General features: G+C 43.9%; 1 pseudogene; it reads right to left on the bottom strand.

The window, feature by feature from the left end:
- Positions 1–6,351, bottom strand: part of LOC132538660 (contactin-1-like) — a 37,416-nt pseudogene extending 31,065 nt beyond the window's left edge.
- Positions 6,352–12,617: the final 6,266 nt, after the last annotated feature.

Raw genomic sequence — 12,617 nt, 5'->3', positions numbered from 1 at the left:
TAGGGAGGGTTGTGCCACAGTGGTAAATGTGATGCTTAGATTTTGTCTGAAGTGTCCCCCTCCTATGAATGCTTTTCTAGATGCTAAGCCAACGAAGGTGATTTCTTTGACCTTCTGTATCTTTCACACTGTTCAGCCTTGTTTTGTTTGAGGAAAACTGCCCAGCTTGTCAGACTTTTGCTTTGTTTACTAAGCTGATTTAGTTTCCTCTAGTCAAAACCAGAGTCCGAGAGTCTTGCTGTCTTCCTGATTAATCGGGCAATTTCAACTGAGAATATAATTTTTATTCTTCTCTTGATTTCAACAGAAATGTGAAGCTAATAAATCACTGGCAAAAACAAACACAGGTATACTTGTTTGCTCTTCACTTGCTGAGTACATTTCTTTCAAAACCTATGGTCAGTAATACAGCTCACCTAGGAAAGCATCTGTTTTGCTATGTGTGGGACACTGGTTCAAGACCAAGCCCAACCCCTGCAGCACTGGAGAAAAAAAAATGGTGTTGTAGTGTTTTTTGTTTTTTCCTCTCTCCCTTTGTCTTGCTCTCCTTATCGGAAAAAAATGGCATGAAGAGGTGAAGCCTCAGCAAATAAATAAGTAATAAACCAACCAACAAACAAATGTCCTGATCATAAACACTGCAAATCATGCTCAATTTATTCTTGCTTCTTAGAAAAAAGGGAAGGTGAGAAACTGGTGAGTTACCTTTTCATCAGTGTTCTCTAGCACTCAAAATACTGCTTAAAAACTTTACATTAATGTATCTATAGAGTCCTTCTTTAAATGTATAGGCTATTTTAAAATTTTTATTTTAGTAGCTATTGATTTTCAACAATACAGATACTTTTTTAAACATCCATACAAATATAGAAATCATGAACACTATCACAGTTCCTTTCAAATTTTAAGTCTATGGTAGAGAATAAGAATATTAAAATAGTGACCAGGTGGTGGCCCACATGTTACAATGCACAAGGACCCCTGTTCAAGCCTCTAGGGCATGGGGTGAGAGGAAGCTTCCAGTGGTGATGTAGGGCTACAGGTGTCTCTGTCTCTCTCCTTCTCTACCTCCCCCAATTCTCTCAATTTCTGGCTGTCCCTATCCAATAAATAAATATAATAAAACATAAAAAATATTAAAATCATCATGAAGTAAAATTGATTAGAATGTAAATAAGTCTACAGTTTATCACCATTCATTAGGATTGATTGCTAATAATCCCTTATGATCACTAAAATCATTTGATAATCTAATGCAACTAGGTAACATGTCCATAAATAACACAAGATGACAAGCAATACTTGAGAGGTTGACAGCATGTTAAGATATAGGCAAAATTTAAAGTTCTGTGAGATCAAAGGCTACACTACATACTGCTGGGTTTTTATTGTTGTTGTTGATTGTTTTTTTTTTTTAAATCTCATAGCACTTAAAACAGTAATATCCTCTTTGTTAATTAAATAAATTTAGTACTACCCTGAGACTTCAGGCAAAACAAAACTCAAGATGACATGATAATCAGATTTCACACAATTAGGAAAAAAGAAACTAAACTGCTATTTACACACAGCATGACTATTAATCAGAGAAACAGAGGGAAAATGGAGTTTAAATGAAATAGTAGCATTAAAGAAAATTAAACAATGTAAGTAGAAGATAAATGTTAACCATATGTACTAATAATAATTTTAGAAACAAAGAAAACAGAGCACTTATTTATAATATTAACACCACATAAGCTTTTAATAAATAGTGAGAACAAAAAGCTATAAATAATTACTAACAGATCTCAAAGAAACATTAGATTTTGTGGGTACATACTACTTCCCTCGATTCAAAAAAAAGTACTATAATGTTTTTCCAAAATAATGTACTTTCATTCTTTTTAGTATATTGTTTTATTATTGAGTAGAGACAGAGAGAAATCAAGAGGGGAAAGGGAGATAGAAAGGGAGAGAGAGGGAGCTGGGCGGTAGCATAGTGGGTTAAACACAGGTGGCACAAAGTGCAAGGACCAGCATAAGGATCCCGGTTCGAGCCCCCGGCTCCCCACCTGCAGGGGAGTTGCTTCACAGTCGGGGAAGCAGGTCTGCAGGTGTCTTTCTTTCCCCCTTTCTGTCTTCCCCTCCTCTCTCTGTCCTATCCAACAATGATGACATCAATAATAATAACAACAATAAAACAACAAGGACAACAAAAGGGAATAAATAAATAAATAAATAAATAAATATAAAAGAAAGGGAGAGAGACATCTGCAGACTTGTTTCACCACTTGTGAAGCTTTCCCCCTACAGGTGGGGCCCGGGGTCTTGAACCAGGGTCCTTGCACACTATAGTGTGTGTGCTTAAACAGTTGTGCCACCACCTGGCACCCCAGAATAAAGTACTTTCAATGCAAATTGGATTTCTCTGACTTCACAGAGTAAATTTCATTTACATTAGAGGGGAAAAATGGGTGAGAAAAATATTAAGAACATTCTGGAAAAAATATAGTTAATCCTTACAATATGATAATCACCAGTTAGTATAAATGAAGTTACATTTAATTCTCATTTAATCTTCACAGTAGTCTCTGAGGTGAATGCCATAAAAATCTTATTCTTACAGAAAGAGAAATTAAAGCATGAAATTGTGAAGTAGTCTGTCAAAGGCCACACAGTTGGCCAGTTTGGATGTTGGGAATCATACCCAGGCAGACAGCTTGAGAGTCCATGTGTTTGAAGATAGTGAAAACTGCTTCCAATGAGAACAGCCTCCTACCACAACAGAAAATAATACTAGACCCAATAACTAGAAGAATGAAGCTCTTCAAAGAATAAACAGACTTGACAGCAGAGGCATTTCCTGAGCACTTACCATGTGCCAGGCACCCCACTCACAATGTCAGTGATATAAAGTTTTTGCATTCCTCTTAGAGACAACACAACTAAAATAAGTAAGATAAGCAATTGGTCCAAGGGGATGGTGTTAGTAAAATGCAGCTGTGAGATTTTTTTTAAACCTTTATATTTATAGTGCTTAATATTCTCCATTTGTGAAAATATTAAAGTTCATAAAAGTAAGAAATAAAGAGGCTTCAGAAGGCTAGAACCATAGACCTACCCTATGATCCTGCAGTTCCTCTCCTAAGGAACCCAACATACCCATCCAAAAGATCTGTGTGCAAATATGTTCTTAGCAGCACAATTTGTAATAGCCAAAACCTGGAGTTCATCTTCCCTTGAGGCTAGGACACTAGCACCTTAGGCACAACATACCAGCCCCTCATATCAGCCACTGTCCCTTCTTTTTGATGAAGTGCTCTGCCTTGTGGCAAGTCAACTCTAGGTTGAAGTTGGGCTGATGTGGCAAGTAGTCTAAATGCAGCTGAGTTGGTGTCTTCTTGGGTATGGCCTTTTCAATCTGGGTGCCCTCATGACACTCATTGAAAAGGCTTGGATACAGTGTCCACACTTCCTGTGGCCCTTAGTCTTGTCTTTAAACCACTATTGGGATTCCTGTGGTTATCAATAACTGCATAGTATATTAATCTAAAGATAGCTTTAAAATTAAAACTAAAACCATGTTCAACAAGAAGTAAGCATATCTGTTAAGATGTGTATGTGTGTGTGTGTGTGTGTGTGTTTTCAGCATCTCTGCAGGTAAGCAGGAATTTAATTTCATTAGTTTTTTTTTAAATATTTATTTATTCCCTTTTGTTGCCCTTGTTGTTTTATTGTTGTAATTATTATTAATGTTGTTGTCATTGTTGGATAGGACAGAGAGAAATGGAGAGAGGAGGGGAAGACAGAGAGGAGGAGAGAAAGATAGACACCTGCAGACCTGCTTCACCGCCTGTGAAGCGACTCCCCTGCAGGTGGGGAGCCGGGGTTCGAACCCGGATCCTTATGCCGGTCCTTGTGCTTTGCGCCACCTGCGCTTAACCCGCTTGCGCTACAGCCCGACTCCCCCTCATTAGATTTTTAGTAAATTGTGCTTTACCAGATGTGACACTGCTTACCCTTAACAAGCTTTTGAAAACTTGGAATCTGTAGGGTTTTCATCAATATTTTAATTAAAAAGGAAAGACTTCAAGTGTGGCTTAGTGTAGGTTCAAGACAGAGGTCTTTTACATGACGGTTATTTAGGTACAGCCAAACAGGCAGTGAGACAGACACAGACTAGCCCGGGACCATGAGTCCATGTGGCAGTCTCCAGAGTTCAGCTACATGTACTTAGTCTCTCAGGAGAGGTGGCATCAGGGGGTCTGAGGTGAAGGAAGACGCAGGGAAACAGACTGAATTCTGGCAGGCTGGCACTTAAATCACTAGGTTTACTTAAGTTCCTCAGGCTGGTGTTAGCTGTGTGCTAATTACATTCCTGTCCCAACAGTTGTGCTCTTGGACATTCTTATATTTTTGAAATACCATTTATTTATTTTGAATAGGACAGAGAGAAATCCAGAAGTTGCTGTGCAATAGAAAGTGGCACCTACAGCACTGCTCCACCACTCCTGAAGCTTCCCTTCTATGGTGTGCACTGCAGACTTGAACCCAGGCCTTTACATAGTATAATGCATGCATTTAACTGGGTTTGCTGCCACCAGGACCCCTTGAGCATTGTTTAAAATGGTGTGGGTGGGTGAGAGGGGGCTCGTGTTGTGTTGGAGCTTGTGATGACAGTATGGAGACAGGTGGAGGACTGAGCCTGTTCACAGCACACATCGGGCATAGAGTCATATGAGCATGTGAGGGGCCACCATGTAATGTGGTTGACTAATGGGCAGGTGATAGAGCATGTGATGGGGCAGTTGGCCCCTGATGGGCAGGTGAAGAGGATGAGTGTGATGACAGGGCATGTGAGGATAGGGAAGCACCTGGAGCTGGGAGGGGACTGGGAGGGCATCTGCAACCTGGGGGGGGGGGCAGGTGGAAGTGTGTGAGGGGGTAGGGGTAAGTCTAAAATGCAACAAAATTCTGTTCTGTTCTCCAAACATTTGCATTAATAATAATTGGATATGCTTTAATCTATAGATTACTACACTAACACTGTTTTTTTTGTTTGTTTGTTTTGTTTTGTTTTGGTTTGGTTTTTTTGCTTCTAGGGTAATCGCTGGGGTTCAGTGCCTACAATATGAATCCACTGCCCTTGGAGGATATCTTTTTCCATTGTTGTTGTTGTTATTATTGTTGTTGGATAGGACAAAGAGATATCGAGAGAGGAGGGGTAGACAGGGGGAGAGAAAGACAGACACCTGCAGACCTGCTTCACTGTGTGTGAAGTGCCTCCCCCCACAGGTGGGGAACTGGGGGTTCAAACCGGGATCCTTGCACATGTCCTTGCACTTTGCACTATGTGTGCTTAACCTGATGTGCTACACCCCCGCCCCTGGGAATAATTTTGTAAATATTTATTCTCGAGAGAGTGAGAAAATGAAAGAGAGAACCAAGCATCACTGTGGCACAGGAGATGCCAGGGATTGACCCAGGACTCATTCATACTTGAGAGTCCAATGCTCTGTTCACTGTGCCCTCCCAGGACACTGGGGGAAATATTTTTGTTTCAACTTTCTGTTCTTGTCATCTCAAGCCACCTGGATAAGAGGAGGTGCAATTCCATTCAATTCCCACCACCAGAGTTCCACACCACGTCCCCTCCATTAGAAGCTATCCCTCTGGGAGTATGCACCAGAAATGCTTATGAGGTGCAGAAGGTTGGAGGTCTGACTTCTGTGGTTGCATCTGTGCAGGGCATAGTCAAAGACTGATCCATACACCCAGCCTGTTCCTATCTTTCCCTAGTGGGGTAGGGCTATGGAGAGGTGGTGAGGTACTCTGCCCTGGGAAGTCAGGAGGGACTCATGATAACATCTGCAACTTGGTGGCTAAAAAATATTAAGATATAAAGCAGACAAACTGTTTAGTAATAAGGAACCAAAATGTAAGAATGCAGCAGATCAGATTTGAGATGCTTATGTTGGAAGAAGCTAGGGAGTCTATTTTAGGTATAGTCCAAGGGTGGATGACATTACTAGTTTTTGCCTAAGCCTGACAGCTAGCCTGCAGGTGCCTGAAAGTCTTGTCTAGGAAGATGATGTCAGAGTTGGGAATAGGACTGGAAAGCTGGATCAGAGCACTGGTAGCTCCCAAATACAGGAAAAGAGCTCAGGTGCCCCTTCTTTGCCTGCTCATCCATCCCCAAACACACACAGTGGATCAGATCTGGTCACTCTTATGCCACATGCTCACCGCCAGCTTGCTGGCTCCTTCATTCATGGGTGCACAGCCAGGACCCAAGGAAGCTCCTTTGGCCAGGTTGGGGGACACTTGCTCCATCAGACTCCAATGGTCAAGTCTTAGCAGCCCAGGCATGGCCCTTCACCACACCTCTAGCCCCCCCCTCCCCAAAACCACGGGCATTGGGTAGGCTTGACCTGTAGTCAAGGGCTGTGAAGCCAGCTGTCTCAAGTTCCTCCGCATTGCTCTCTGCCTCTACCCAACCATTCCACCCACCCACCCACCCATCCATCTAGCAGTAAACCAAGCTAATTAGAGAAGGAGACATCTACTTGAATGATGCAGAAAATCAGCACTGGGGGGTGGGGCAGTAGCGCAGCAGGTTAAGCACATGTGGCACAAATTATAAGGAACAGCACAAGGATCCCTTTCAAGCCCTTGGCTCCCCACCTGCTGGGGAGTTGCTTCACAGGCTGTGAATCAGCAGGCCTGCAGGTGTCTGTCTTTCTCTCCCCCTCTCTCTTCCCCTCCTCTCTCCATTTCTCTCTGTCCTCCCCAACAACAAATGACATCAACAATAACAATAATGACCACAACAAAGCTACAACAAGAAGGGCAACAAAAGAGGGAAAAATGGCCTGCAGGAACAGCGGACTCATGTTGCAGGCACTGAGCCCCAGCAATAACCCTGGAGGCAAAAAATGGGGGGAGTAGGTACCTGTGAGCTGGGGGTATAGGGGGAGGGTGGTTGTCATGGGAGAACTTTCACTAGGGCTGGAGCTAGTGAGCAGGGCACCTAGAAGAGAGTAGAGAGGAGTGGAGAGGAGAAGGATGTAGAGGAGCTGGGAAACCCACAATGACAGAGGCAGGCAGGCAGGCAGGCAGATAGGCAGGCAGCTCTGGCCACAGGCTCCTGGGAGCACCTCCTCCTTCCCTTGCTCGGCTGCCAGCCCTAAGGTCGGTCAGCGCTGTCCTGAGGTCCTTCCATTCATCTGTGCCTGGGCCCTTGGCACTGCCCCCCCCCCAGAGGATGGACAGCTGGGCTTCCAACTGACAGTGTACCTGGCCATAGAATCCCTGGGGCAAAACAGAGGGCTCTCACAGTTGATAAGGTTCAGGGACACCACCCATCCACTGGATCCCGTGGGTGGCAGTGGCGGGCACGAGGACCTGGGTTCAAGCTCCTGGTCCCCACCTGAAGAGGGATAGCTTTACAAGTGGTGAAGCTGGGCTGCAGGTGTCTCTGTCTCTCTTCCTCCCTATCTCCCCCTTCCCTCTCTAATTCTTTCTGTAAATTAGAATTATATACAGTAGTAAATATATATATATATATATATATATAAATAGCACATTCACACAGAGCAGTTGTCATGGCATACCTCCTGTCCCTCCCTGTAGACCAGGATGGGTAGGGAAATGAAAAAATGGTTGATCACATAGTAATCAGGAACAGGAGTGTCACCCTGGCCGGGCTGGAGGGATGGATCCATCCTTGACTCCTCAGACTGAGGGATCCTTAAGGCTGCTGCCTTTTGGGGCAAGAGCTCAGGTCCCCTTTTCTTTGCCTGCCCATCCGTCAGCCCCAAACACACACCCTGGATCTGCTCAGGTCACCCCTCTGCTGTTTCCTCAACACAGGCTTGCTGGCTCATTTGTTCCTGGGTCCACACCCAGGACCCAAGGAAGGTCCATTGGTCAGGCTAGGAAGCACTGGCTCCAGCAGACTCCCAAGGTCCTGTCTCAGCAGCCCAAACCTGGCCCTTCACTGCACCTCCATCCCAAAACCCAACCACCTGCAACTGGGAGGCTTGACCAGCAAGCACATGTTGTGATACTAGCTGACTGAAGTTCCTCTACACTGCTCTCTGCCTCTACTCATCAATCCACCCACCCACCCATCCAGCAGTCAACCAAACTAAATAGAGAAGGAGACATCTCCTTGAATGATGAAAATCAGCTCTGTACATGTAGGTGGCCAGGTTGGCTTAGGAGGGCTGTGGGGCTGATCCTGGGGTGGGTTTGGGGGTGTGGGTGGGGTGAGCAGAAGCTTGTGAGCTGGGGTCATGGGGGGAGGGAGGGTGGCTGTCACATCTGCATTGTCATGAGGACTGGAGCTGGCGAGCAGGGCCCCTGGAATAGAAAGGAGTGGAGAGGGGCTGGAAACCCACCTTGACAGCAGGAGGACAGCAGGAAGCCAGGCAGGCAGGCAGCTCTGGCCCTGGGCTCCCAGGATCCTGGGTGCACCTCCTCTTCCCTGGCTCAGCTGCCAGCCCTGAGGTCAGTCAGCACTTTCCTCCTGTACTTTCGTCCATCTGTGCCTGGGCCCTAGGATCATGGCGTTTGCCGCCCCACAGGAAAGGCAGTTGAGCTGCCCAGTGACTATTAGTCTATGTTCAGAATCCTGGGGGCATCACAGAGTGCTAGTGCGGTTGCTAGGCAACAGGGACTCTGCACATCCAGTTGTTCCCATGGCTGGTGGCCCTGGCAAAGATCGACCTGGACCCACTGGAGAGGCCAGTGGCCAGTGCCAGAGGTAGTAGTGCAGGCAGGCAGGGTCCTGGGGCAAGGGGCAGGGCCTGGCCATGGGCGGAGCTGAGATCTGGGAGACCAGGGCTGGGGGCCAGGGGCAGGCAGACCCCTCTCCATCCATCCTCACTGAAAGGCTGTTTGACAGGCCCAGCAACCACCAACCCACCTTCCACCCCCCATGCCCTGGGCACCCTGAGCTGCCCAGGGTTTAGTGGGTTGCAGCCTTGATACAAGCCTTTGCAGTGGAGGCACAGGGAGACCAGTGATGGTAGCCTGCCCACTGGCCACTGGCACCTCCTCCTCAGAGGGTACTCCCATGGGACCCTTTGCCTATGGATGCCAGGGTTGCTGCTGGGGCTGCTGCAGCTGCTACAGAGTGGGTGGATCCAGGTATCCAGATCTGTCAGTCAGTCCCTGGCTCTTGGGACCTGTCTGCCTCCAGCTCCATCCACTTTCAGTCCAGCCCCCCCCCCCCCCCCCCGCCCATGCTGTTGTGGGCCTCTTCAGGACTTTGCCCCTACTAGGAAGCAGCAATGGTGGAGACTTTGCCACTCTCTGAAGGCAGGCTGGGTCCTGGGTTGGCCTACTTTGCCACTCAAGGCAGACTGGTCTTGAAATGAATGCAGCCTAGAATGTTCCCTGCTGTGACCATGGACTGTCAGCTCAAACAGGTTCCACAGTGTTTTGTGATATATATGCATTCCTTGGGTCAGGTTGGTGGAGTATATAGTTAACTGTATTTATATACTTTCCTCAAGTTTAGGAGCTACATCAGTCCTAATCCCACTTTCTAGTCCTATTCTCAACTCCAACACCATTTTCCCAGACTCAAGCAGAGTTTACTAAAGTCATGGACCCCTATGAACATTCCTAAAATATATTTCCTAGCTTCTTTCCACCCTGAGATTCCCTATAATCATCTACTCTATTTATGCCTTTTGGTTCTTGTTTACTAAACATTTTGCCTTGCTTTATATTGACCACCTTTTAGCCACATTGCAGATGGTACTATGATTCCATCCTAATTTACCTGGGCACACAACCTTAGCAACATGTCCTGAAACCTCACCTCTCCAGGGACGTACCCCACTAGGAAAAGATAGAAATTCAGACATTCTGTATCCCAAAAAGAATTTTAGTCCATACTCCCAGAGGGGGAGAAATATTAGGAGAAGATGACCAGAGGGCTCTGAACTCCAATTTCATGAAGACTTGGAGAATGAAAAAAGAAAAAAAGGAAGGACATTCAGAAGTAGTAACAGGTATAGATGTGACATAGGACGAGAAGGCAGGACCACAGGGAAAAAGGGGCTAATATATAGAAATAGAAATAATAGTCTACCCATATCTGTGACCTTAGGAGAACTAATGCAGTTTCCAATGAATGGAATGGGGACACAGAACTCTGATGGTGGAAAAGGTGTGGAGTCATAACCTGTTATCTAATAATGTTTAAGTCAATATTCAGTCACTAATATCATTAAAAAAATAAAATTTATTGATCCCACTCAAAAATGGGGAGAGTATTTGGACAGAATGTTCACCAAAGAAAGGATCCAAAAGGCTATCAGACATAGGAATGAATGTTCCATGTTGTTGATTGTCAGAGAAATGCACATAACGAAAACAATGATATACCACTTCACTCCTGTGAGAATGAAACACATCAGAAAGGGTAGCAACAACAAATGCTGGAGAAATTGTGGGGATGAAGGAACCCTCCTGCACTGCTGGTGGGAATGTAATTAGTCCAACCTCTGTGGAGAGCAGTCTGGAGAACTCTCACAAGGCTAGAAGTGGGCCTACTCTATGACCTTGCAGTTCCTCTCCTGGGGATATATCCTAGGGAACCAAACACATCCCTCCAAAAAGATTTGTGTATACCTATGTTCACAGCAGCCCAAAGTACAATAGCCAAAACCTGGAAGCATCTCAGGTACTCAACAATAGATGAGTGGCTAAGTTGTGGTGATATAAATACTGGAATACCACTGAGTTATTAAAACTGGTGAATTCACCTTCTTCACCTCATTGTAGACTGAGTTTGAAGGAATCATGTTAAGTGAGATAAGCCAGAAGGAGAAGGATGAATATGGGATAATCCCACTCATAAACGGAAGCTGAAAAATAACAGAAGGGAAAACACTAAGAAAATCTAGGTCCTGAAACATGATGGCAGAGGAGGACCTAGAGGGGTTTAAATTATGTGAAAAACTGAGAAATGTTACACATGTACAAAATTCTGTATTTTACTATTGACTCTAAACCATTAACCCCCAAGTAAAAATAAAGAAAGAAAAAGTTAGGATAGGAGAAATATCTCACTGGGTAGGGTGCCTGCATTGTTTGAGTACTGGCACCAAATGGTAAGTGCTATGGCACATCCATATTTTTTGCCTCCAAGGTATTGCTGGGACTTGGTGCCTGCAATATGAATCCACTGCTTCTGGCGGCCATTTTCCCCCATTTTTCATTGTTGTTGTTGCCGTTATTATTGCTGTTGTTGGGTAGGACAGAGAGTAATTCATGGGAAAACAGAGAGAGGGACAGAAAGACACCTTCAGGCCTGCTTCACTGCTTGCAAAGCAACCCCCCCGTCCCCACAGATAGGGAGCCAGGGGCTCAAACATGGATCCTTGCACTTCGCACTATGCACTTAACCTGGGACACTACTGCTAGTTCCCCTGAGAACACACATTTCTTATTGATTAAATATGAGAAAATGTACTGGAAGCAGGGCTGTACTAGAATAAATCTATGCCAACTGACATACTATTAGATGGAATTTTTATTTAGAGAAAAGAAAAATACTAGATGTCAAATGTCTATCCATGTAAATACATTCCATGTTTATTTATTAATAGGTCAACTGTAAACTGCAAAAACCAGAATATTACACTTTGGGTTAAATAATATATGCTATAAATAGCATACAGCGTATGTGTATACAGCGTAGTTAAGCTGCATTTTGTTACTGAGAATGTCTCATATTTTATGTGGGTAGAAAATGTCAAAAGTAAAATATATGAAAATGCAGACCAAAATTAACTCCTGAAATTAAAACGTTTAATCAAGTAGTAAGCCAAAAGGCCAGTAAAATTGATTAATAGAATGAATTACTAATGAAAAAGTGGAAAATGATGAGAAACAGAAAGAAAATCAGAACCAGAATACAAAGAATAAGATAAAACATGTAATCCAAAGTCAACCTATAATTTCCATTCTATACTTTTCATTTCATGCTTTATTACTACAGATCTTTTATGTTCTCTTTTATGATTTTATATTATCTTTCACCTGGAGCACCTGGTTGAGCGCACATATTACAATGTGCATGGACCCCAGTCCCCACCCGCAGGGGGAAAACATTGCAAGTGGTGAAGCAGTGTTGCAGGTGTCTCTGTCACTCTCCCTCTCTATCTCTCCGTACCCTCTAGATTTCTGGCTGTCTCTATCCAATAAATACATAAAGATAATTTTAAAAAATTAAGGAAGATTATTTTACTTGAATTCTTCCTATTTTTCTAAAAAATTATATAGAATAATCAATTCATATTAGACATCCTAGAAAATAATGATTCTGTCAGTTTGGCACCAAGAGTATATGAACTCAAGAGAAGAAAAGTGCCAATCATATAAAGATAAATTCAGATGCCTGATTTTTGTTTTCTATAAAGCACAGTATGACTCTAGTCTGTAGTGTGATGTATTCTATCTACATATATGGGTAGTATATGGCACATAAATTTCTTAGATGTATCATGTTAAAGATATGTGATGAGGCTATGCTTGCCTATGTAATATCACATAAAAGTTAGTGGTTCTGGCTTTTGTTCACTCCCAAAATTTGTAAAAGAAAGTATCTCGAGAGT

The sequence above is a fragment of the Erinaceus europaeus genome, chromosome 5, assembly GCF_950295315.1.
Source record: "Erinaceus europaeus chromosome 5, mEriEur2.1, whole genome shotgun sequence".
Lineage (NCBI taxonomy): Eukaryota > Metazoa > Chordata > Mammalia > Eulipotyphla > Erinaceidae > Erinaceus > Erinaceus europaeus.
This window is presented reverse-complemented; position numbering and strand designations above follow the sequence as displayed.